The sequence below is a fragment of the Topomyia yanbarensis genome, chromosome 3 (genome assembly GCF_030247195.1).
Source record: "Topomyia yanbarensis strain Yona2022 chromosome 3, ASM3024719v1, whole genome shotgun sequence".
NCBI classification, from domain to species: Eukaryota; Metazoa; Arthropoda; class Insecta; order Diptera; family Culicidae; genus Topomyia; species Topomyia yanbarensis.
This window is the reverse complement of record NC_080672.1, coordinates 282,226,977-282,251,541: the sequence shown is the minus strand read 5'-3', so window position 1 is coordinate 282,251,541 and position 24,565 is coordinate 282,226,977. Positions and strand designations below refer to the sequence as shown.

Sequence of the window (24,565 nt, the reverse complement as noted above, 5' to 3'; positions counted from 1 at the left end):
AAAGCAAATAAATACAATGTTCCTAATCGATATTCAAATAAGAAGTCATCTAAAGTAGGGCCCGTCAGTAAATTAAGCCCCGGGCCCGGCGCGGCGCTCGACGGCTCTGTTTGAGAGGCTTCATAATGCAATCATAAAATAGTTGAAGGGGGCTGGTGCGGGTTGTTAAGGGGTGGCCTATCCTATAAACTCGAAAAATCGAGTTTTTTTATTGTTTAAATAAGAATCTTTTTAAGCTTTCAAGAAAACAATTCCGACTAATTTCGAAGATCAAACAGGCATGTCACTATTGGGTGTTGTTTTGCAGTTTTGTGAATAGAAACGGGTGTACAATCGTCAAAAGATGAAATGTGTAGGCAATATTTATTCCCTTTATTTCAAACGAATTACTAACAATTTGCAACATTGTATAAAATTGAGGGCTAAATATAACTGTTTGACAGCCTTAGGTTTTCTCCGTTGCCTATCTGTTTATTTGCAACGTCACAATTGAATAAATAACACTGAATTAACTTATTGACTATCGGTATTTTTAACGTCACAATTTTGAGTCATCCTAATCAGAAGTAAAGTTTGTGATCAAAACTAAACTCTGCGCACCAAAATTACTTTTAAAAAGTCTTATTTTTTTCGCTAGAATATTTTTTTTAGATCCACCCTAAGGCACAGAAAATTTCACATATATATTTTTCACACATTTTATACATTTTTAGTTGTCTATAATGAATAAAGCATATCAAAATTTGAAAGCATCTTATTCGAACCGTTTTAAAAGTGTCGATTAAAGCCCACAATCCCTTCTATTGTGGTATGCAGTGTGCTCCCTCAACGATTCCTTTTTATCAATTTAATTTCAAAATATCATTTGTCAAATACACATGAAGCTGAAACTAGAAATTCAACTTGTTTGGTAATTGAAGCTTTATTTATTTATTTACAGGTAATATAAATCAGTTTATTTGAACTTCAAACGAACATTTCATTCGCCATGTGATACCGTTTGTGTTCATTTTGGCGGCAGAAATGAAACTTAGTTTTGGTAAGTATTGAATACTTTACGCTGACGTCACAAATGAACTGAGTGTTCATTTTCGACAGTTCGCTTGTACTGTTTACATGGACTTAGAAAAATTCTTTACGATTTGCTTCGAGCGAATCTAGTCGTCCAAAAATTTTTCTAAGTCCATGTAAACAGTACAAGCGAACTGTCAAGAAAAGTGAGGTTAACTGTATCAGTAAAGAACCTAATAGCCGACTAATAAGTTCACCACGTTGGCTACTTTGACGCGATTATTTACTATTTCTACACCAACAAAATTATGAAAACGCCGGCTTTCTAGAGCGCTAGTAGCCTTTAAAATCTTCTACGATGTTTTCTAAAAAAGGTGTTTCTGGAATAACCATACAATCCTTAGAATATTTAAATTTTTAATTCAGTCGTATATTATGAGCTATATGTAAAAAAGTTCTAGAACTCCACATTCTCTTCAAACTGTTTCCACAGTGCCAGTGGCCAAGAAGCTCCGTTGTATCAGATGCGTAGCCCTGCAGTCCACTTGAAGTTGAACCGCTTATGACCGTTATGTAAAGTTTTGAACAGTCCACAATCGCACTCACTCAATCTGATCCTTCGGGGAATATCATGTGCACTGTTCCTGTCCACTCACTCACTCTCTCCCCGCAGTCAGGCCAACTGCACATGATGTGTATGTGATGCGGCTCGGGCAAGAAAGCTGGATCGAACTCCCCAACTCTTGGGCCCGCTGTTCTACGTCCATACTCTGGGGCTCGAATGGAATCGCGATGCGAATGGAACCTGAGGGAAGGATCCACTTTGGGACTCCACCGCTGACGATGGCTTGGAATGCTGAGGCCGACCGCGTAGAAGGATATGTACACTGCTGCCAACCGAGTGTGTGGCTGAGTAGCGGCAGGCAACGGCGACGGTGATTGTGACAGTGACGGCGGTGTCGGTGGTGGTAGCGAATGAGAAAGAGGAAATATTTTATCATGGATTTTTGTTTCTCATTTCGGATCGATCCCGGGGGCGTTTTAAGACATTGGCGTAGGATTTTTTCTCGGTGCCTTTCCCCCCGGTCGGTTCTGTGTCTCGTTTTTTGCTGTCCCTCTCCCTGTTCAGTACTCGGTATTTTTTGTCGTTCTTTTTTTTCATTAAATACCCCGCGGTTAAATTTTGCAAAAGCCTACCTACGTTCCAGCTTGGTATAAAACATTCTTTGCCAACCTGCCCGCGGGGATGCTCGCTCTCGTTTTGCTCTGGTGCATAGTGAGTTCCAGCAGCAGTTCAACCAGGCAACCCGGTGTGTACAAGTCTCGGGTTCGGTTCTGTGTCGCTTTTGGTTTCCAGCGATCGCGCATAAGCACACACATACACACGCACACAGACCGGACCCGTCAACCAACTAAATGACGAAACAGGAATCCCTTGCAAGGAAAAGCGGAGGAAAACTTTTCTGCTAGCATCGTTGTTGTTGTCACAAGCGTCGCCAAGGCACGGAGAGGCAAGTTTCGAATGTTGGCGAACAAAATTACTTTAAGCGCAGGCAAAGTTGTTGGGGAAGTTTTACCAAAAAAAATTGTAAACACAATGCGGAATGAGACCCGTTAGTAGGGCCTGCAGCATTTGGATGTGACATACAATGAACTCAAGTTACGGTTGCGGCGTGAATCGAGGCAGGGTGTTTTTTAGCTAAATATTGCTCCGATTATTCTGTTTTTCTCTCATGTTTCTTATATCTATTATGTTTAATATGTTAGTTGATATCGTTTAATATATACTTTCGATTCGAAATTTAATATCAAATCTATTGAACTAGTTGAGGATTTATGCATGTTGCGTATTTAAAAAATCTAGATGCATTATACATGCTACACACATTTATTCTATATCCGGATGATCGTGGTTCTAACATTTTAGATTTGAATTTTTATCTTCCTAATTATTATTTTAATAATTATTCACCATTCCCAAAAAACGAATACGTTTTGAAATTTATCGCGCTACTATAATATCTACTAGATAACACCTTAACGGTGAAAAGCGAAATATTCTTACAGCTTTCACCAGTTTGAAAATTCAAACATCGTTGTGATGGTCGCGTTTCCCGCCAAGGAAAAGTAAACACTTGGACCTCTACCACCGTCTTCTCCTCACTCAATCATACTGTACCATCGATGTCGATGGTGCTACTGCCGCTGCTCTGCCACCGCTGCCGGGTATCGTTGTAGTCATTGTCGTCGAATGGTGCAGCAGCAGCGTTTGGGATTGAAAGCCTCCGGGCTCTTCTAGCGAGCAGGCGAACGAGCGGTGCTCACACCGAGAGTTGACGTTGACGAAGTTGGATGATTTTTTTTTTCGGCTTGCTTCTTCGTGGCCAATCAGCCTGCAAGCTTCGGCCGCCTTGTACTGGCTTGCTTGTTTCCTTCGAAATCATTAGTTCGGGCAAAATGAGCTCGAATTTCTTGTTTGAAAATGGTTTGCTCAAAGTACGAAATATACATTTTTAAAAAAACTTCCCGAAGCATATTAATTTTCATAAAACTGTACCGGTAAGCAGCAGCAGCAATAACTCCTGGGGGTGAACTGTTGCTTTATTATTTTTGCTTCCCAAACAGACCGGATGTCATTCATCTTGGCGGTGTTTCGGCGATAACCACTTAGGGTGGGCATATCGAGTGCTTTCAAGTGGTTATTAGCAATATTGGCAGGCTAAAGGAACGAGTTTATCAAATTTCCTTATTGGGAAAAATTCACACCATCATTTTTTTTAACCTACACAGTTTTATAGCTTTCGAGTTCCACAGCACATATTTACCATAGCTTTCTTCAGGTGCAACAAGATTTTTACACCTCAAGCAGATGATTTAAAACTATGTAGATAACATCAGATGACAATAAGTGTGGTGGAAAGGGCCGCCGAAATGTGAGGGGGGTGGGGGTGGTACGGGGTGTTTCCCCCCGACCCGGTGTTCTAGAGGGATCCCGTATTTTTAACAGAATCTAAAATTCTGATAAAAATTTATTTAAGAATGCAATTAAAAATTCAATATCTTTTGTGTGACGCAACTAGAATAGCGATAATTGTAAACTACTGCATATTTGATATCAAACATATATTTGTACCCAGCCAAAAGATCAGAGAAAAGAGCGGGCATAGCGTAGTTGGTAAAACGATTGCCAGGTACGTAGCTCACCTGGGTTTGATTCCCAACCCCGCACATAGGGATCGAAATCTTTTAAAACAGTAGTTTTCAACCGGGGGTGAATTCAACCCCAGGGGCTAATTTGACTATTGTAGGGGGTGAATTATGCGGGATAAATTTAAAATTGTTATACTAACATTGCCGTCGGAAATTTTTCTTCATATATTGTTTCAGTTTGTTAAGAATTGAGATGCTTACTGAAAGTGCTCAGGAACAGGTTTATAATTGGATTGGATATCCATCCAACTGAAAATCATTTTTGCCTCTCTCAATAAAAAGGTATTGCAATTGTTCTGAAAACCGACTTGGTTGAAAAAAGTTGTTTAGGGCATTAGAAATCCCATGTTTATTTTATATGACAACTAGCTAATACCCATTGCGCGTTGCTGCGACACTCTGCGAAATAGGAGGAAAACACAATTTGTTCCAAAGCGCCATCTGGCGGGCAGATAATCTCCAACTAATAGCACACAAACACGCCTCATACCAAATACCTGCTGTGTGCAAATTTTTACGGAAATCGGTTAAGCCGTTTGGGAGTCTATAAATCATATACATACAAACATTGACTTTTATATATATATAGAAGATATAATGACCAATATTATGCTGTTTTAAGGTTCAAGTTACCTTTTTTAAGCATGTGTTAGAATTGAACGCTTGGTAGTGTGCGTAGGAAAATTTGTGTTCAGCTTTGCCACCGGATTATCCATTTAAACCTTTTTAAAACTCTAAAAGAAGAATATCAGTCGATTTATTAGATCATCACGATTCAATTCATGCAAAATACCTGCTGGAAAAACCATCGGCTTAGCTAAATGGTGCCTTTGAAAAAGTGGCTGTGGTTTTTTCATTGCGCACTTGTGTTGCGTACCCCAGCTCGGTGTGGTAGTGTGATAAAAAATCACAGCCACTTTTTCAAAAGCACCATCCAGCTAAGCCGATGGTTTTTCCAGCAGGTATTTTGCATGAATTGAATCGTGATGATCTAATAAATCGACTGATATTCTTCTTTTAGAGTTTTGAAAAGGTTTAAATGGATAATCTGGTGGCAAAGCTGAACACAATTTTTCTTACGCATACTACCAAGCCTTGAGGTAACTTGAGCCTTAAAGAAGCTCACTAGTAAGCATGTGCAAAATTATCGTGAATTCGGAACAGTAATTTACAGAAAAATGATGACATATTTGGTTTAAAAATTGCGAAACTTCATGGTGTTTTGTGATATTTAGAAAGTATCAACAGCAGTCAACGGAGCAAAAATAGCAACAGTGTTCGGTTTATTCAATCCCATTCTGGTGGGGCAGGAGTTAAAGTGGATCTCAAAAGCTATTCGTTGGGGGAATATTGCCAGTAAGATCTGCACTCACCAGAGTTGTCCTAATAATAGTAAACGAGAGTGGTTTTTAATTTTACCAATTTTAGTAATTTTGGTAAAATTATGATAGAACACTAGTTTACAAAATAAAAATAAAAATCTGAACTTCAATATTCGAACACCATTTCTAATGTAAAATTGCGTGCTAAATCCGAAAATAAGGTCCAAAACATTTACAGTAGAACAGTTTTCGAGTTACAGTGAAAAAATGAATTTTGTAGGGCATATGAAATATTATTATGTTGAATTAAAGGTAATTTAATGCACTTTCGATCCTTAGAACATTTTGTTTTAAAATGACTACTGGTTCTGACATAATTTACGAATCTATTGAACTTTTTCTTAATTTTTCGTCATTTTTTAAATAAAAATGAGTGTGTGATGAATATTTTCGGCAAGATAAAGCAATCCAAAAATTATATTTTTATGGGAAATTAAAGCCTGCTAATAACCACTGAAAATAAGCACTTGTTACTTTGAATCCGATTAAAATTGCGAAAGTCATTCAATTTTTTGTAAAATGCCAATTTTTGTGTTTCTCTTGGTCAACTTATTGAACCGTCTCGATTCCAATTTTTCTAGGGCTTGTTTGATAATATATGAGGGACTTTCTGTCAGAATTCTATTAAACAAGTAAATGGAAGAATTTTGAAAGAATTTAATGTGGGGTAATATTCGCACTCGTTTATCCAAATGATTAAAGACTTCTGATAACAATAATTTCAGGCTCAATGAAATTATAAGTCATCGAATGATTGATGTGCAATACTGCATGTACTATTTACAAGTGTATTACATAAAATAACACTCTTATGATGCAAAATAAGTTGTAAACTAAACCCGCACACGTTATGAAATTCGTATTTTGAAACGCTAGCTGCTCAATTGGGTTTTGTACAATGTTAATACAAACTATACGAAGCCATACAAATATGTGATACTACATACGTCAAGTATTATAAAATTAATAATTTGTAAAACTTTTAATTTGTGTTCCTTGCTAGAACATCTAGCAGTTCGTGTTTTGAAACTTTATAGGACATAGAACAAGACTTATTTTAGGTTTAAAATCGCAAAATCTGAACTTAACAATAATTTGAAGAACGTAGAATATTTTGTAATTGCATTTAGATGTTTTACAAAATATATTGCAGTATGTTGAAGTTTTGTGACCCAGTACAGTAAAATCGGTACATCATAGAACCCAATATGAATTCAATACAATTTCAAATTATAAACTTCTAGACGTTTTAATAACGTAAAATAAATTTTCAGTAGAACAAAACGTGACGAAATAGGTGGATAAGTCATCATACGTGAAGCTAGTGCCCGAATTTAGCATTTTGCACAGTCATAAGCTTCCTATGTGTGTATCAAAGCATTGTGGAGCGTGCAGTTTACAATGCGTTTTGTACACATACGATTCTGTACATGTAAATGTTATGCGTATTTTTTAATGCCAAATTTTTATGACATTACTCCACTGAGGCTGAAATTATTGTTATCAGAAGTCCTTAATCATTTGGATAAATGAGTTCGCATATTACCCCCACATCTTCCATTTACTTGTTTAACAGAATTCTGACAGAGAGTCCCTCATATATTATTAAACAAGCCCTAGAAAAAATTAGAATCGAGACGGTTCAATAAGTTGACCCAGAGAAACACAAAAATTGCCATTTTACAAAAAAAAAAAAATAAATTTCGCAATTTTCATCGGATTCAAACTAACAAATGCTTATTTTCATTGGTTATTAGCAGGCTTTAATTTCTTATAAAAATATAATTTTTGTGATTATCTTGCCGAAAATGTTGACCACAAAAAACGACGAAACATTAAGAAAAAGTTCAATAGATTCGTAAATGATGTCAAAACCAGTAGTCGCACTAAAACAAAATGTTTTAACGATCGAAAGTGCATTCAGTTACCTTTAATTCAACATAATAATACTTCATATCGATGCACTACAACCGAAGATATTTGGATTTTACTGAACGTACTTTTAATTTTAAAGGAAAAATTCATTCTTTCACTGTACTTCGAAAACTGTTCTACTGTAAATTTTTTGGACTTCATTTTCGGATTCAGCACACGATTTTACATTGAAAATGACCGCTAGCTGATTTAGTTCAGAAATGCTGTAAACTAGTGTTATCATTTACTTTGTTTATAATTTCATTAAAAGAGTTTCAGTTTCCTACAATTTGGTTCGTGATACCTAGAATCATAACCGTCATTAAAACGCCTGAAATTATACTCGTCGACGAAGCAAGAGTAATGCATATATTGCGTTACAAACAAATAGTTCATGATATGATGCACATAAGTAATGGTGTATTTTCATAACACGAAAAAACACTGTATGTATTCTGAAAATCATGAGTCAGTTTTCTCATTTAGAGGAAAGGACTTGTACCCGTGTAGAATGAAAAAGATGAATGAAATAAAATAAATAGATAAAATAAATGAAATGAATAAAATAAATTGCATAATATGGATGAAATTAATAAAACCAATAACATAAATAGAATGAATGAATTAAAACGATTAGTGAGATTAAGGATGTGAAATATACGGACAGGTAGACTTTAAGTGGCAAAGTCATTAGAAACAGGCTTAAAATCTTACGGACTAATCTTTTGTCTCCTTCTGATAGGGGTCGAGCTTGGGTAGAGTTATTACGAATCGCTCAAGTTTACCAACATGTCTCAGGGCAAAGACAGACTTGTCCCTCTTTACCATGAGAACCGACGGTAAACAAAATGAATATCAAGAATAATAAATAAAATAAATGATTAAAATGAAATGACCATATATTCAAAATTAGTACAATATCCAATACGAAAAAAATCCATGAAATTGATAAACGTGTATATGGTATGCAAATTAAAATAAATGCTTAAATAAAGTAAAGCAGTAAAACGATTTAGACGAATTTTAGAACCATTGTTTCAGAAAGTTCTGGATTGCTTGTGAAAATCCCATTATTTAACGAGAAAATAATTGATACACAAAACACTTTCTAGTGTTTCCATTCTTTTCTGTTTTCACCTTTTTGTTGTCGTTCTGCTTTTCTTGACGGCGTCGCTTAAGATTATCTGGTGTCTTTACTTTATTGATCTTGATCAGTTGTCAGCATTCTGGATAGGTCAACTTGTTGTGGAATTCAAAAATGTTTTTTGGTCAAAGATTTCTGAAAAACATATATTTATTTTGCTTCAAGCGGCCGACGCATTATGGGTAGTTTTAACACAAACAGGTGACTAAAATATTTTGTCTCATATCCTTGCGTAAAAAGTTTATTTGAATTGTACGATACTCATAAATGGATTTTTAGACATGATATGATTAATAAACACTTGTGCTTAGCACAAAAGTACAGAATAGAAATCTCAGGTTCAGTATTTAAACGCATAATTGGAAATATTTAACTGGGATAAGGTATGAACTAATGACTTTACTTATATGAACTAATGTGCGCAAATGAAACAAACTCGAGCTGGGCATAGAGGGTGTACAAAATATTTGAAAAAGTATTCGGTTAGTTTGCGTTTGGATCGATTCAAATGAAATATCAGACTCGCTCGTAGAATATCCACATCTTGCTGGTAGTACTAGAATTATCAAAATCTGAAGTTCATTAAAAAGGAGTTATTATAGAAGAATCGTTTTTCTCGAGATATGATGCACCACTCGCGATGATTTTACGATGGCAAAACTTATTTTGTAAAAATTTCGGTTTTCCACGTCGCTTTGGAAAGATTTTCTGAAAAAGTAATTCCTCTATATTTTTAGAATAGATGGAAACTGCGAAATTTAGTGCATGGATATTTTTCTGATTGATTAGTGCAATTCCGTTCAGTACAACAAATGTTTCTAAATAAAGCTATGTCCTAAATTATTTAAAATGGAATTATAACACTTTATTAATTACGGGTTATTATTTTTCAATTCTTGGCCTTTTAAAAAAGTTACGTTATATCGTGGTAAAAATTACGTTATGTCGAAATACGTAATATCGAGGTTGCTTTATGTCGAGGTATTACTGTATATCGCATACATCACATTGGCTTGAGCATTAACAAACATATCAGATTTGTTGAAGATCTTATGACACAACTTAGAAATGTATAAAGAAACAGCAGGCTAGATGTCAGTCGGGACAGTTGGTGGGCGAGATTTTAATTGTTTACAACGGTACTTTAAATACAGGGTGCGCCAGCTGGATGTATCCTTTTTCAACATTGAACATCTCTGCCATTTTTTCAGTCGATTTTCACAAGTAAACAAGTTTTTTATGATATTTTATGCCATTTATTATAAACTAGGTTTAGAATACAACGTCGATTAAATGACCACCCCCATTTGATGCACAAAAAGCAGCTCTTTAGCGGGTATTTTGCATGACATTGGACGACCTGAGTCTACGACATGTCCGGACAAGCGTAAAGCAACTTGTTACTTCATGCTGTCGGAACGAACAAAAAGTTAAGTCACGGTAAACTTCCACACTAAGCATTTGCGACATTGAAGCTCGTTGAATGAGCTAGTTTTTTATTTTTTTGGTCTCTCAGTGATTCGCATTTCTAATGCCAAAAGATCCTGACTCCTACGGTAGCAGACAAAGGGTTAAGTCGCCGGTAAACTCTAAGCTTGCTCACATGACCCTTTCCACGCTTTTCTAAACTTTCTTCCTTCAACTCCTTGCTCTCCCTTGAGTACTATGGCTCTTAATATTAAAAAATATACTTCACCTTCTAGTCCCTTGCTAATTAAATGCCGTAGCAACAGTTGACAAATTGAAGCAAGTCTGCTGAATAAACAAGGTTATCCATAATGATTAATGGAGGAAATTAATGAGGTAGGGCGGCTCTTGAAAAATCGGGTTGCTTATATTATCTTTTAATGTGTTAATTGCTCGTAAATGCATTATTCTAGAAATTTTTGGAACTTTCATGGAGCACATTTTTACAGTACCGTACCGTTTACCGATGTTTCAATCCCTTTTGTTTGGATAGTTTCAGGTGATTTTTAGAATAAAAATGATTTTCTTGAAACCGAAATATCTTCAAGCATAGCAATTTGATTTTCAATCCATCAATTCCATTTGAAAGATCAACGATTGTTTAGTTTCAGAGAATTAATAAATTTATTAATTTTTTAAAGAACTGTGTTGTATAAACAAAACTGTTCTTTAATTTTCAGAAAAAAAGAGATAGCAGCCTCAGGAGCGAAATCAAAACTACCATTCAGCGAGTTGTTCGAGTTTTGTTACACCTCCGTAATGAGAAGCATTGCACTCGAAAAAAGCGCGAAGATTGTAGGAATTCCACTGGACGACCACTGAATTTGATAAAATCATGAATAAAATTGAATTTGCTTGTTTTTTCTTCCATCTCATTCCATTTTGCATATGATTAAAATCCTTGAAATATTTTGAAGTAGTAAATTGAAAATCCAAACTTTAAAAATAAGGTTCCATTTTTGGCATGGTTCCGGTTTTGGCAAAAAAAATTCCAAAAACCGAATCCTACTGTACTTCAAAACTAGAATTAACTATTTGTGTTTGTGAAACAAACCCAATTGATATGAGATGTGAACGTCCGAGCGATTAGTCGCATTAAAATGTGTTGAAACGACCCATAGAGGAGTAACCAGAACAAAATCCTGATCAAAAACCAAAATATTTTTTTTTTCGATTTTTTGTTTCGTTATTTTTTTTACATATCTAAAAGCCTACTATTACGTATTACGTGGCAAAATTGGGAGTACGACAAAAATTGTTGAAGAATTTTTGCTTGAATACAAAATGGTGCTACTTTAAGGAGTTGTTTAATCCTTTTCATTATATATCCAGTAAAATCGCTTTCTAGTGATAATGGCTGTATTAACTAAGGCTACATTATCACAAACATAGTAAAACACAACCATTTGTATAGCTTCTGCCTAAAACTAACTGAAAATGCTGTTCATTGCACCAACATTAAAAATACGTTTTTTAAACATTTTATTTCAAACTTGAATGATAAAAAATTTATAATAAACGACAAGATCCGGCAAAGTTGCTGAAGCAAGATTCCAACAATCCAAAAAAATCGAACTCTTCCAATTTTGGCCGATCCACAAATTCCAAGCGATTTAAAAACATTTAAATTTTTACTAATTTGAGGCACACCGAATTTCTGTAGGGAAAAATACTCTGCTTGGAAGTATATCCCTATACGTGCACAGGCATACCTTCTCCCCTTCATGTGCCACTGAGCATCTGTTTATGCAACTAGTAAAACAAATGTATTCACAAAGATCTCTTCGAGATTGCTACTATTCGAAAGGATATTGCAAATTGACCTCTGCACTGGTAGGTGGATAGATGCCATTTTTTCCAAAAAATAATTATTGTCTATTTTTAGTCATATTAACCCTCTAGTGCCCAAATTTTTATTTGGCTTGAAAAAACTTTTGTAGGTGGGTTTCGTGATGAGAAAAACGAAAATAATGTTGATAATTCATGTAAGCAGTGGATTTTTCATTAAAGCCTTAAAATAAGTAGGCCGCCTAGAGGCGGTGTTGGGCACCTGGGCGAATAAAAAACAAAAACTTTTTTTCTTCTAGTTACTTCAACATAAGCGAATTCAGATGGTTTATATTTTGGACTCCATCAGGACGCAAATTACCCAAGCTAAGGAGTATTTTTCTAGTGCTTTGGTTGTTTAATTATTGACTTCTAATGTATAGTAGGGGAGACCAGTGTCTTCTGGCGATGGTTTCATTTATCATGTTTTATTTTTTAATTTAAGAAGATCGTGTAAAAGTGAATTTTTGAGATTCTTCAGGTGAAATTCCGGGGTGAACAAACAAAAAAGAACAAATTTTCTTTGTGGTTACGTACACGGCCAGGGAAAGTTCTTTTCGCGCGCTATCGAAAAATCTAGTCATTCGTGGAATAGCTTTGAACTAGCCCTAAATAACAAAAATGCTGAAATTTAAAAACTTCACCTAGGGCAATGAGCCTATTTTTGCCCTAACCATTTGAAGCTGGTGATTAGAACAGCGTTAGCCATCTTTGTTCAACGCATTGGAAAGCAAAGGTACTGGTGCCAATTCATACGCATTGCATCAATTGTATTCCGACTAATTAATGAAATGGTGAGGCACCCTCCCTAATACGACTAAAATGGGCTCTTTACTCTAATATGCTCGAAAATTTAACGCTTAACGTGAACGAAACAGAATGTAATGCAACATAGGTACATCGGAGAATGTATTACACAGTACTTGAAGTGCAGGACTATAAACAGCGCCATATGTCTAATACAAAAGGAGAAAAAAAGATACCGCCAACTTACCCCAGACTCCCCTAAATATAATTTAATGATAAGGACATCCATATTCTAACAGTAGCATTCACCCAAAGATTTTAAAACATGCTTCTTTTCAGATCAAATTGCACATAAAGCTAGATTCGGTACGATAAGTAATCGCAAAAGACTGAAATTTGTTTTCGCCCAGGTGCCCAACACCGCCTTTAGGCGGGCAAAGTGTTTTACCAAAAAAGCTAAACTTTCGAATTATTCCACTAAACCAATTTACATTTACAGTAAAATGCTACTAACAGGCTACTCAAAAATATTTTTTTAGTTATCAAAATTTCCAAAAATAGTTGAAATTTGTTTAATGAAGATTACCACTAAACACAAAATAGTTTTTTTTCCACGTTTTCATCGAATTTTCAACTTTGAGCTTCAATTGCTTTTAACAGAAAGCTACGATTATTCAAACAATGTATGTGTATGAAAGGTGTGAGCGTTGGGAAGAAATAGTAGTGCGGATGACAACATACAATCATGTTTTAGTAGTTTTATTTTGATTTTTAAAGAGACCGCCTAGAGGCGGTGTTGGGAACTAGAGGGTTAAGGCATAATAACAACAATATCAGCAGTAAATAATATTGGCCAGGATTCGACCCCAGTTACTTCTATGTGCGACCGAAAGTAAATTATTTTATCTTTAATTTGAATTTACTTTAACCACTTTTTATTTTAAAGGGGAAAATAATTTTTTTACTCAAACTCGAAAACTGATCTACTGTAAATTCTGTGGACTTCGGATCTTGCACATAATTTTACATCAAATATGGAGTTCAGATGTTGAAGTTCAGATTTTTTTTTAATATTGTAAACTAATGTAATTTTTTGTGTTGAGAAATTGAAATCAAACAAAACTTATAACACGAACTGAGCAGTAAATCACTACGACACAAAAGAACAATTCGCTTATTTTTAGTAAGAGCTTGTTTGTAATATATTTTTATTAAATTAATTTCGAGTCATTCGGTATTTTTGAACTGGGGTTTTATTTATCCGACAGTGCCGAAACGTAGTATAAATAAAAACCTAGATCAAAAATACCGAATGACTGCTTAGCCGAAATAAATCCAATAAGAAAATATTCTCTTCTGTTTCGAAATCATTCATTGCACGACCGCACTTCGCATCTTGATTAACAAAATGCTTCAAAATGATATATTTCCCCAAATCGTCCAAGTGTGGTCATGTGGTATAAGCTAATTTAATTTTAGCGCCACGCGAATAAAGTGTATGCCACACTTAAAATGTTATGGGACACAACAAAGAAAAGACTCCAATCCCACTTAGAGAAGAATGGAGTCTCCAGATGAATAAGAAAAACAAAACGTGAAAAATTCATTCATTCCCAGCTAACAATATTACGGCAGCGTCTTGCTGCAGGACATGGAAGGATGGTTGTAGACGCAACAGTTACAAGTAGCAGTTTGCGAAGCCAAACAAGTCATAAAGCATTAATTACAACCGTTAAACCTACACCATTGCCGCGTGAAGCACACCTCGCAGTCTTTCTGAAGATGCAAAACTAGATGGGAAAAAATAGTGCTATCGGAAACAGGACCAAACCGACCAGCCCCCAGGGTGCATCTTATAGAGATGACACCGTTTTATGTTGTTTTCCTACACCACCCTTTCGCGCCCCACCGGAGCTGGATCGGTCAAGCCACCTGTAGCGAGCTAGAGAAGTCCTAGGAGGAGGTAGGCGAATTGTTTTGCAATCTTCGAGTCACAATCGGATCACTTTCCGGCGGCAGCAGTCATAACAGGTGGCGTAGAAAAAATGCAAGATTCACCCTCTTCAAATGGTTCACCATTATTGCATGACGGGAACTTCTCTTCCTTGAGTGCTGAATCGTACCGCACAGGAGTATGGGAGCGGGGAAAACTTTCGCACTAAATGTAATTACCTTCGTTGCAGGCATTCCACGAGAATATGGCTGGGTGATATGTTATTATGGGGTGGAAATGGCACAGCGACAAAGCCAAATAAACTAATAAAACTGCACCTAGTCGATTATTGCCACGTTGCAATTAAGTCAGGCAGAAGTCTTAATTAGTTTTTAATTACAGCTACGGCACCGGGGATAATTTATGAAACCTGTTTGTACGAGGCACAGCGAATGGTTATTTGTAGATACGATGGTAGATGCTGGGGCGTTTAGCATGTAAGACTGCGACGTATAGCCACGATTGGTTCTATTTCGCAGCGTGCTTTTATCTTCATGTCGAAATGTAGAAACCTGGAAAATAGTACATTCAATGACCGTAACCGGCGAAATATCGGCGATGAACACCAGTACTCACAGACTATTATGTATTACGGCTACAAGTTTTTTCACTGGGATAGTAATATAGACTACCATTTAGGCTACGTGATTTATTCAATCAGTTTGCATCTTAATTGTATTTATCTCGAGCCATAAATATGTCTGAATCAATTCCCAAAAAATCTCTTCGATGAAATCATCAATACTGAATTCCATCCAATTGAACATGTTTTAAAGGAGGTAACGTTAACGCCTTTCTCATATAGAAAGGTTAAGCAATTGCTCCAAAAACCGACTTTCTAACCGAGGCCCGGAGGGCCGAGTGTTATATACCATTCGACTCAGTTCGTCGAGATCGGAAAATGTCCGTGTGTATATGTATGTGTGTATGTATGTGTGTGTGTATGTGCGGACATATTAACAAAATGTCCACATCGTTTTCTCGGGGATGGCTGAACCGATTTTCACAAACTTAGTCGCGGATGGAAGATGCAAGGTTCCCATCGGATGCTATTGAATTTAATTTAATTCTGATATCCGGCTCCAGAGCTACGAGTTGTGGAGTATCATATAAACATATAAAAACTTGTTATAATTTGTCCACACCGGTTTCTCGGAATTTTCGTTGCCATCGGCTGCTATTGCTTTTTGTGTGGATTGGACTTCTAGTTCCTGAATGATGAGTACGCTCACGCAGAAAATCCGATTAATGTATAAAGGTGAAATTTTTACAAAAATGTGACTACAACTGCTTGGATTTGTAGTTCTAGGTCACTAACAGTCATTCAAAGTCTCTTTGACCACATTGACCACCATCGACGGATCCGGAAGCCCAAGTGGAAATATTCAAGAATAATAATTACATCGGTTTCTCGGAGATGGCTAGACCGATTGGACCAAACTTAAATGAAAGCTTTTACAACCCCGTATACTTGTATTAAATTTCATTCTGACCAGAGTTACAGTTCCTATATTACGAGTCATGGCTTGTGGTCACATAGGAAATTCCGATTCAAACGGATACCGCGATGAATTCAAAAAGGTAAACATTTCGCTAAAATGTGTATGTGTATCAAACAACTTACTTTTGCAGACCTAGGTCACTGACTGCCAACCGAAGTCTCGTCGACCACATTGCCCATCATAGATAATTCCGGAAGTGCCCCGGTAAAGTCGCCACCTCGTCGCTGTTGTGCTATCTTATTGAATATCTTGAAAATTTTAAATGGTATAAGCAATTCAAAAAAGACAATTGATGCTTCTATCTATTCTGTATTAATCTCTCAAATATTGGGAAGATCGGTTGACTATGTTGCGAGTTTTTACTATAAATGTAAACAAAAGTCGCGCTCACACGTGTCATAGGCGTGTATTGATGACAAAATTTATATGGCGTGTCATAATCGTGCATGGAAAATTTTCCATACAAAAAAAGCATCATTTATTAACTTTTATTCATATCTTTGGCTTCATTTGGTCTAGAAACAATCTGTGAGATGCATTTTGAAGGAAATGAGTCAGGGAATCTAGAAAAAATAGTTATTTTTGGAAACAGTGTTGCCAAATATACTATATTTCCAGTTTAAAACTTAAACTGCATTATTCTCACAATTCGTGAATTTTTATTTTGAAAAAGGTTTTGCCATTGTGCTTCCCAAATAGTTTCACACATAAAAACTTGTTATACATCAAGATAACTTGAGCCAATCCCCAGACACAGTAGTTTGAAGCAAAACATTTAAATTTTCTCAGCATGTTTCTCGCTATATTTCAATAACCAAGCAGAATGTCAAAATTCTGAAAACGCCATTTTGTAGAGATTTTTTAGTTTAGTAATGTGGCATATCTAACTCATTTTACCCCAAAATGGCGTTTGTCATAAGATAGCACAACAGCGACGACCTATCAAAATTAATCAAAACTCACATCAATTTTTCCGGAGATGGTTGGGACGATTTTCACAAACTTAGTACCAAATAAAAGGTATATAATCGCCAAAGATATTTATAAAATTTCATACGGATCGGTTATATGCGCTGGGAAAAATTTCAACTACCCGGGTTTTTATTTTTGGCCTTTAACCGGGTTTTTCCAAAATCATTTTAACTCGAGCGAACCATGGGTTTTTTTCGTTTTATCGATTTTATTAGGTTCATTTAATGTTTTCAAAAACCTAGCATTTGTATTCGAACGACAGAAAAAAAGTCACAAGGATGCTTTGCAAAACCCATTGAAAATATGTTAGAATGTAAAAATGGAATACAAAAATCAAGCGTAAAAATCGGACAGGGGTCCTTCAACATAAGAATCGCTTAGAAAAATCTCACCCGAAAAAGTAGTCAAGGATGAACCTCCAGTATAATTCACTCCCAGGCCGAGGGCCGACTGTCATATTCGACTCAGTTCGTCGAGATCGGAAAATGTCTGTGTGTATGTATGTGTATATGTATGTACACACATTCAGATACAAAATGTTCACATCGTTTTCTCGGAGATGGCTGTACCGATTTTCACAATCTTAGTCGCGAATTGGTACAAGGTTCCCATCGGCTGCTATTAAATTTCGTTTTATTTCGATTTCCGGTTAGGGAGTTACGAATTGAAACATACAGTCACATAGAAAATCTAGTTATAGTTTGTCCACATCAGTTTCTCAAAATTGTCACAAAGTTAGGCTCCATTTAGAGGTGCAACGATCCCATAGGCTGCTATTGATTTTTTTTTTGTGTATCCGACTTCCGGTTCTCGAATTATAAGGTGATGAGTACGATCACATCGAAAATCCCTTTCAACGCATTCAGCAATTAATGTAAAAAGGTGAACATTCTTCAAATTTGTAAGCCCAATTGCTTAAATTTGCAGTTCTAGTTTACTAACGGCCATTCAATACCTCTTTGGAAACATTGACCCCCATAGACGGTTCTGGCATTCCCGATAAAAATAGCCATTTTTCAAAATTAACAAATTCACATTGATTTCTCGGAGATCGATAAACCAATTTTCATCGACTTAGTCTCAAATGAAAAATATATTATCATCATAGACTGCTGTAAAATTTTCTACGGATCGGTTATATTGTTTCACAAATATAAACTGAACTGTTCGGCCACATATGAAATTCCCATATACAAGCCGAAATTGAAAAATTTTCAAAGCAAGCAGTACACTAGAGCTCAAAAATAGAATTTTTATTTATATAACCTTTGAAACCTACACCAAGGTGACTAGACTAGAATTAAAGCTCCTTGACCTTCACGATGAGCTGTAAACTCGCAATTTCGTTGTAGGAACTTTGCTTGGCGGGACAGAATGTGTCGAAAAGCGGGCATCAAGCGGAGTTGGGAATCTGCTTCGTAGTAGTGAGTAAGATGCACCAACGCCTAATCAAGTAGTAGACGATCAGTGAAAGGATTTGTGTGGATCAAAGGCCATTTCTACAACTACAGCGTCGTCAACGTGTACTGCCCTCCTAAAGCGAGACCCGAGAAGATGCATTTTACGCGCATTTGGAGCCCGCGGCAGAATGTGAAGCTTCTCATCAGCGACATGAACACCATCCTTGAGATCACCTGATTAACAAACTGAGAACCAAATCGACCACGTTCAATGAACGGAAATTTCTTTTCCGACATCACAAATGTTCGCACCTTCCGCAGAAGGTAGATTTGGAATCGCCTACAGGAAAATCGGGATACCGAGGCGATGGAGCATCTGTACAGTAGGGCATCGCAAACAATTTTTTTTTTGAATTCTTAAAGGTCCCCCCTCTCATATTGTAACAAATGTCAAAGTAAGCTCAGATGCCAAATTTCACATCATTTGGACAATTTTAGACCCCCGCCCACTTCGATTGAAATTTTTTGAAATTGGTAGTATGGGAAAATATGGAGGAAAAATACAATAAATGCTATAACTTTTGAAGTAGCAATCAGAAAATTACAATTTATACCTCTTTTGAAAGGAAGTAATCTTAGTATTTGAATGGAGATAATTTTGTTTCTAGAAAAATATGGGAAAGTGGTGTACTGGGTCATTTTGGCCCCAAAATCCCATATGTTTCAAGATTTTTCTGCTCCGTGACGCAAATTATATATATTTTGTAGTTTTTCTAATGTGAAAAAATCTCAGAAATCGCACGAAACCCTTTTGACCTTAGTCCGAATACGAAAAGTCGGGGTTATAGGGCTTTTTGTCATTCATATTAAATTTTATCATTTTCTCATACATATATCTCTATTATTATTCAATCAATTTTCATAAAATGTAACTTGTTGAACGTGTAAAATTATGAGGAATAAAACAAAAATAAAAACGTTAGAGTTAAAATTCAGAAACATCAAACTTTTGGATATTTACTCTTCAAATCTCATTTTTTTCATTATTTATCCTAATACCTCAACTTCCCATATTTTTCCAGGAATGAAACATTTCTCATGTGATCCCTAAGCATATTTTAAACTAAAAGTAGTAAATCTAATAAGAATTTTGTTGTTAAATGGAGTTAATATATGCGATTTTATGATAAAAATGTGAAATCGACACTATATGTCAGATAATTTGATGTTCCTAAATTTTACGGGTAACGAATCTATTTTTGGTATAATCCTAAGGATTTTCCACGTTCAACAAGGTATAGTTTATGAAAATTGAGTGAAGAATAATAGAGATATATGCACGAGAAAATGATGAAGTTTAATATGAATGACAAAATGCCATTTAACCCCAACTTCTCGTATTTGGACAAAAGTCAAAAAGGCTCCGATCGATTTTTGAGATTTTTCTACATTAGAAAAACTATAAAATATGTATGATTTGCATCACGGAGCAGAAAAATCATTAAAAATATGGGATTTTGGGGCCAAAATGACCCAGTATTTTTCTAGAAACAGAAATATCTTCATTCAAATACTAAGATTATTTCCTTTCAAAAGAGGTATAAATTGTAATTTTCTGATTGCTACTTTAAAAGTTATAGCATTTATTGTATTTTTCCTTCATATTTTCCCATACTACCAATTTCAAAAAATTTCAAGCGAAGTGGGCGGGGGTCTAAAATTGTCCAAATGATGTGAAATTTGGCATCTGAGCTTACTTTGATATTTGTCACAATATGAGAGGGGGGGCACCACAGGCCGACATATGAAGGGATACTAATGGAGACCTTCTCACGACCTAGTATGAGTTGATCGATAAGTTATAATGAAGAACATCGAAATAGCGATGAGAGGGATTGCTGCAACTAGTTACCGAGGAATCACATTGCTGAAGGTGTTCTCCCAAATTCTTTGTCGCCGCCAATCACCGTGAGCAAGCGAGTTAGTTGATAAAATTGGCATATAAAGCACAAATACGGATTTTCAGACAAACGATAATAGATAAAGTGATGTGTGATGAGTACTAGAGATACTTCCGTTTTGAAACTCGGAAGGGGCTACGGCAAGGTGTGATAATAAGAGCGAGGTCTGTTCACTAACTTGACAATATTTCCAATCCTACTTAGTGGCTATTCAAATAATTTATAGTACAAAAGATAATCAAATGCTCATAAAAACTGATCCTGACCTTCTACAGGCCAACGGAGAACATGATTTTTCATCAGTTTCTATGTGGGTGTTTTCATGCAGGTATTTTATTTGATATTGACATGATTTGTACACTATAAGATTTTCTCTGAGATCAGTTACAAGATCCCATTCCCATAATTTACCAAAAGACCCCACTGTGTTTAAAACAGTAAAAAAAATTAAAAGTAATGATCAGATACAAACACTGAAGCAGATTACAAGTAGTAATCGAAATACCGGTATCTGTTAAATAGTGAAGTGCAAGTGCATTTAACTATAAAAACATAGTGGAATTAAATAGAAAAAACCTTTGAAACATTAACGATCAGATAGTAAACTTCTAAAATTATTATTTAAATATTAAATGTTAATTATGGTCATCGCCAATATTTTTTTTTCATTCAATTAATTTTAGTTTGGGCGGGGGGGGGGCTTGTTTTGTCTTGTATATTGTTGTCATGCCATGTATAATAAAAATGTAATACAGCAATGACCCGTTTTTATCAACCAACCGAAAAATTTTGGTTGATAAAACGGGGAAGTTGATAAAATCGGGATTTTTTTTAACTTCCTTTTTCCATCCTAGATAATTAGAAGCAACTTGAGAATTGTCTCAAGTTGTTAGTTTGCACAAAAATTAAACCTAATGCCGTATCAGTGCAAAAAATCGTATTCAACCGAACCGCTCGACAGTTGTCTAATCCAACTTCCAAGCAAAGGATCGATCTGAAATTAGACTCAATATGAATGACAATGCATTCTGTCAACGAAGTTTAAGGTTCAGCGTTTACACTAATTGAACGCTTGATTTTATGCGTTGGAAAAAATGCGTTCAACTTTGTCACCAGTTTATCTATTTAAAGTATTCATTAAACTCCAAAAGAAGAAAATCAGTCGTTTTATTAGATTATCACGATTCAAATCATGCAAAATAGCTGGTGGAAAAACAGTTGACCGGGCGGAATGGTGCTTTTGAAAAAGTGGCGGTGATTTTTCGTCACACCACCACACTGTCCCGGGGCACGCAACACAACTGCGTAGTGAAAAAACCACAGCCACTTTTTCAAAAGCACCAATTCGCCTGGTCAATTGTTTTTACACCAATTATTTTGCTTGATTTGAATTCTGATACTCTAATAAATTGACTGATTTTCTTGTTTTAGAGTTAAATGAATGCTTTATAGGATAAATCGGCGGCAAAGCTGTACACAATTTTTCCTACGCATACTACCAAGCGTTCAATTCTAACACATGCTCAAAGAAAGTAACTTGAGCCTTAACAGTTAATCTCCTTAAAAATTAGATGCAGAAATTATTCTTTGATTAATTAGACACAGAGCGTTGGTAGTTTACTGCGTAGAATGCCTATGTTCTAAAACTGATAACTAAGAAAAACGCGATGGACGATGAAAATTAAATTAGTGATCTGGAGAGAAACGGTGGATCAAATGAAGCTTTACAGTCTACATTACGTTCATAATCAACGTTTTCAGTGTAATTAGTCCAGTTTTTCATTAGAAAAATTCAATTTACGGAAGATTTTACGAAAAATGCTCAGTGGGAAAATCTGACAGAAATCGAATAATTCTGATGTTTTCTATTCATTTTGTTTACGAAAGTTTGCACTGAGAGCTTTCTTGTTCAGCGACTTCAAGTTTTACTAAAATCGGAAATGGATGAGTTCGCCATGTTTTAAGTTTTTGGAAGCGACGACAGAGACGAATAGTTGTACAGGATCGATCTCACTATTGCAGTTTTTAATATCGTACCCATCTCTTAGTTGACACACTTAATATTTACTTTTTTGATTATTTTATTTGTGGGACAGTTATGCGTAGAATTTCAACAGTGGGAAAACAGACTTGTTATGTTTTAAGGGTTTTCATCATCAAACAATATTCCGTAACGGATATCAAAGAATTTAGAACCGGCACTCGTATTTATTATGGAGATGGGAGGTTTGAGCCTAGGTCAGTGGCTTTCGACTGGCATGACCCATTCTCGTTGGTTCGGACTGGTTGGTTTGTTTCTACTTACAAGTGAATAGATCAGTCCGCTTGGATGACATAGGAAATAACAATAGAAAACAGGAATAAGAATCAGCTATTGATTCAATTCGAAGTTTGTTTAGTGATTACTCAAGTGCGCTGGCAGGAGATCGTTTTATAGGAGTAGATAAACTAGAGAACGAACATCACAGTCTCTGATACAAATATGAGCTAAATTATACCCTCGGGATCGGTCTTTACAGATAGTCCGCAAAAAATAGTCCACGGAAAACCCCGCAATCACAAAAAATGAATATTGCAATTTTTGATTTTTGTCTTGACTGTTTCAACTAAAAATTGCTGATTCAACTAACTGTTCTGTTGATTGTCGCATCATCAATTGGCTGAAAAAATTAGTTGTTTTTGGAAGCTGTCAGTTATCTGTACATAAAGACAGCAAAAAGGAAACAAAAATTGCAATTTTTTTAACCATTTCCTTAGTTGAAAAGGATACGTTAGTTTGCTCGCTATGTCGATTTACTAAAATTCTCGCAGCTAACATCGAAGAGCTTGATTTTGAAGTTTAGATAAGTAAACCAATTATAATACTTAGAAGAGCCTAACTAATTTAGTGATATATATGTGAATTTATCGCAATATTTTTATATAATACATCAGCTAGACAACAAATTGCATGATTCGACTGATGCTCGAACGTGAACAAATCTTCCGGAAATATTACCAGGTGTGCATCGTTCATGGAAATTAATCATGATCTTAAAAAAAAATGGGGATCCGATATCAATGAAACATGACTGAGCCGACTAGAACAAATTTTAAACATTATTCGGTCGATCTGGTAATCACCAACACTTCTCATGAAATCCCTTCGCGCTATATTTATATATGTATTTGAAAAGGGGATGAAACACGGATAAAGGATACTTTAATTCCTTCTGATTGTGAATATTTGCCATCCCTTAAATATCGAAGGTACCTGTAATTGTAAGTGAACATGTTTCTAACATTATGTATAAAATAATCTGATGAAATGTTCAAAAGTTGACGAATTATTGATCCAACGTTACATCGTGGAGGACAATTTCGGCCGAAAACAACAAAACGATTTTTTTATAATAATATAGATTCATACGTGCATAACTTATATTTTCGTTGTGGCAGTTCGGTATCGAAGCACTTACTACTAAATCTATAGTACTGCCTAGAAGTATTACATACATTTAAGCGTATGCTGGTATCGGTGTCATTTTATCAACTATCGATTATCACAGCTGTAGTATCATTATGTATACCGCATATACCGGTTACAATTATGGTTTTTGGTACCTACAAAATAAAAGTTCAATTGAAACTGACACAGCACCTACGCAATGGCTTTATTGTTTAGATCACACCGAAACCATATAGAGAATAGATCAAAAGTTAACGCGTGTTTCAACTTTGAATACGTTTGAATATAATAAAATTGAAAAATAGTGTAAAGAACACTACCAATGTTATTGAATAAGAGAAAGTAATTTGGATAACCTAATGCAATATCGTGGGTTGGGTTGGTGAAATTTACATCCTTCTCTCACTGTAGGACCTAGGACATGAATGTTGGTGTGGTAATTTACTTATTCTCTGTAATAAATATGCAGGTTTTGAATTAAAGACGATATTTTGCAGAATCTCAACCTTTTAGAAGAAATAAGCCTGATAAATCTAGGAAAACATGTGAAAAGGGCCTAATTGCAAATGAGAGTATCTGTTTACTTT

At 35.6% G+C, this 24,565-nt stretch overlaps 1 protein-coding gene across 2 annotated transcripts in view; it reads left to right on the top strand.

Moving 5' to 3' along the window:
- LOC131689002 (BTB/POZ domain-containing protein Tiwaz) overlaps positions 1–24,565 on the top strand; it is a 186,278-nt gene that overhangs the window by 18,135 nt on the left and 143,578 nt on the right. The window contains exon 1 of one of the 2 annotated variants that reach the window (XM_058973722.1): positions 955–1,039. The exons of the other annotated variant lie outside the window; for it this stretch is intronic. The gene's annotated coding sequence lies outside the window, so the exon portion shown is untranslated. Of the gene's footprint in view, positions 1–954; positions 1,040–24,565 lie in introns of those variants that run through there. 2 annotated transcript variants of the gene reach the window in all.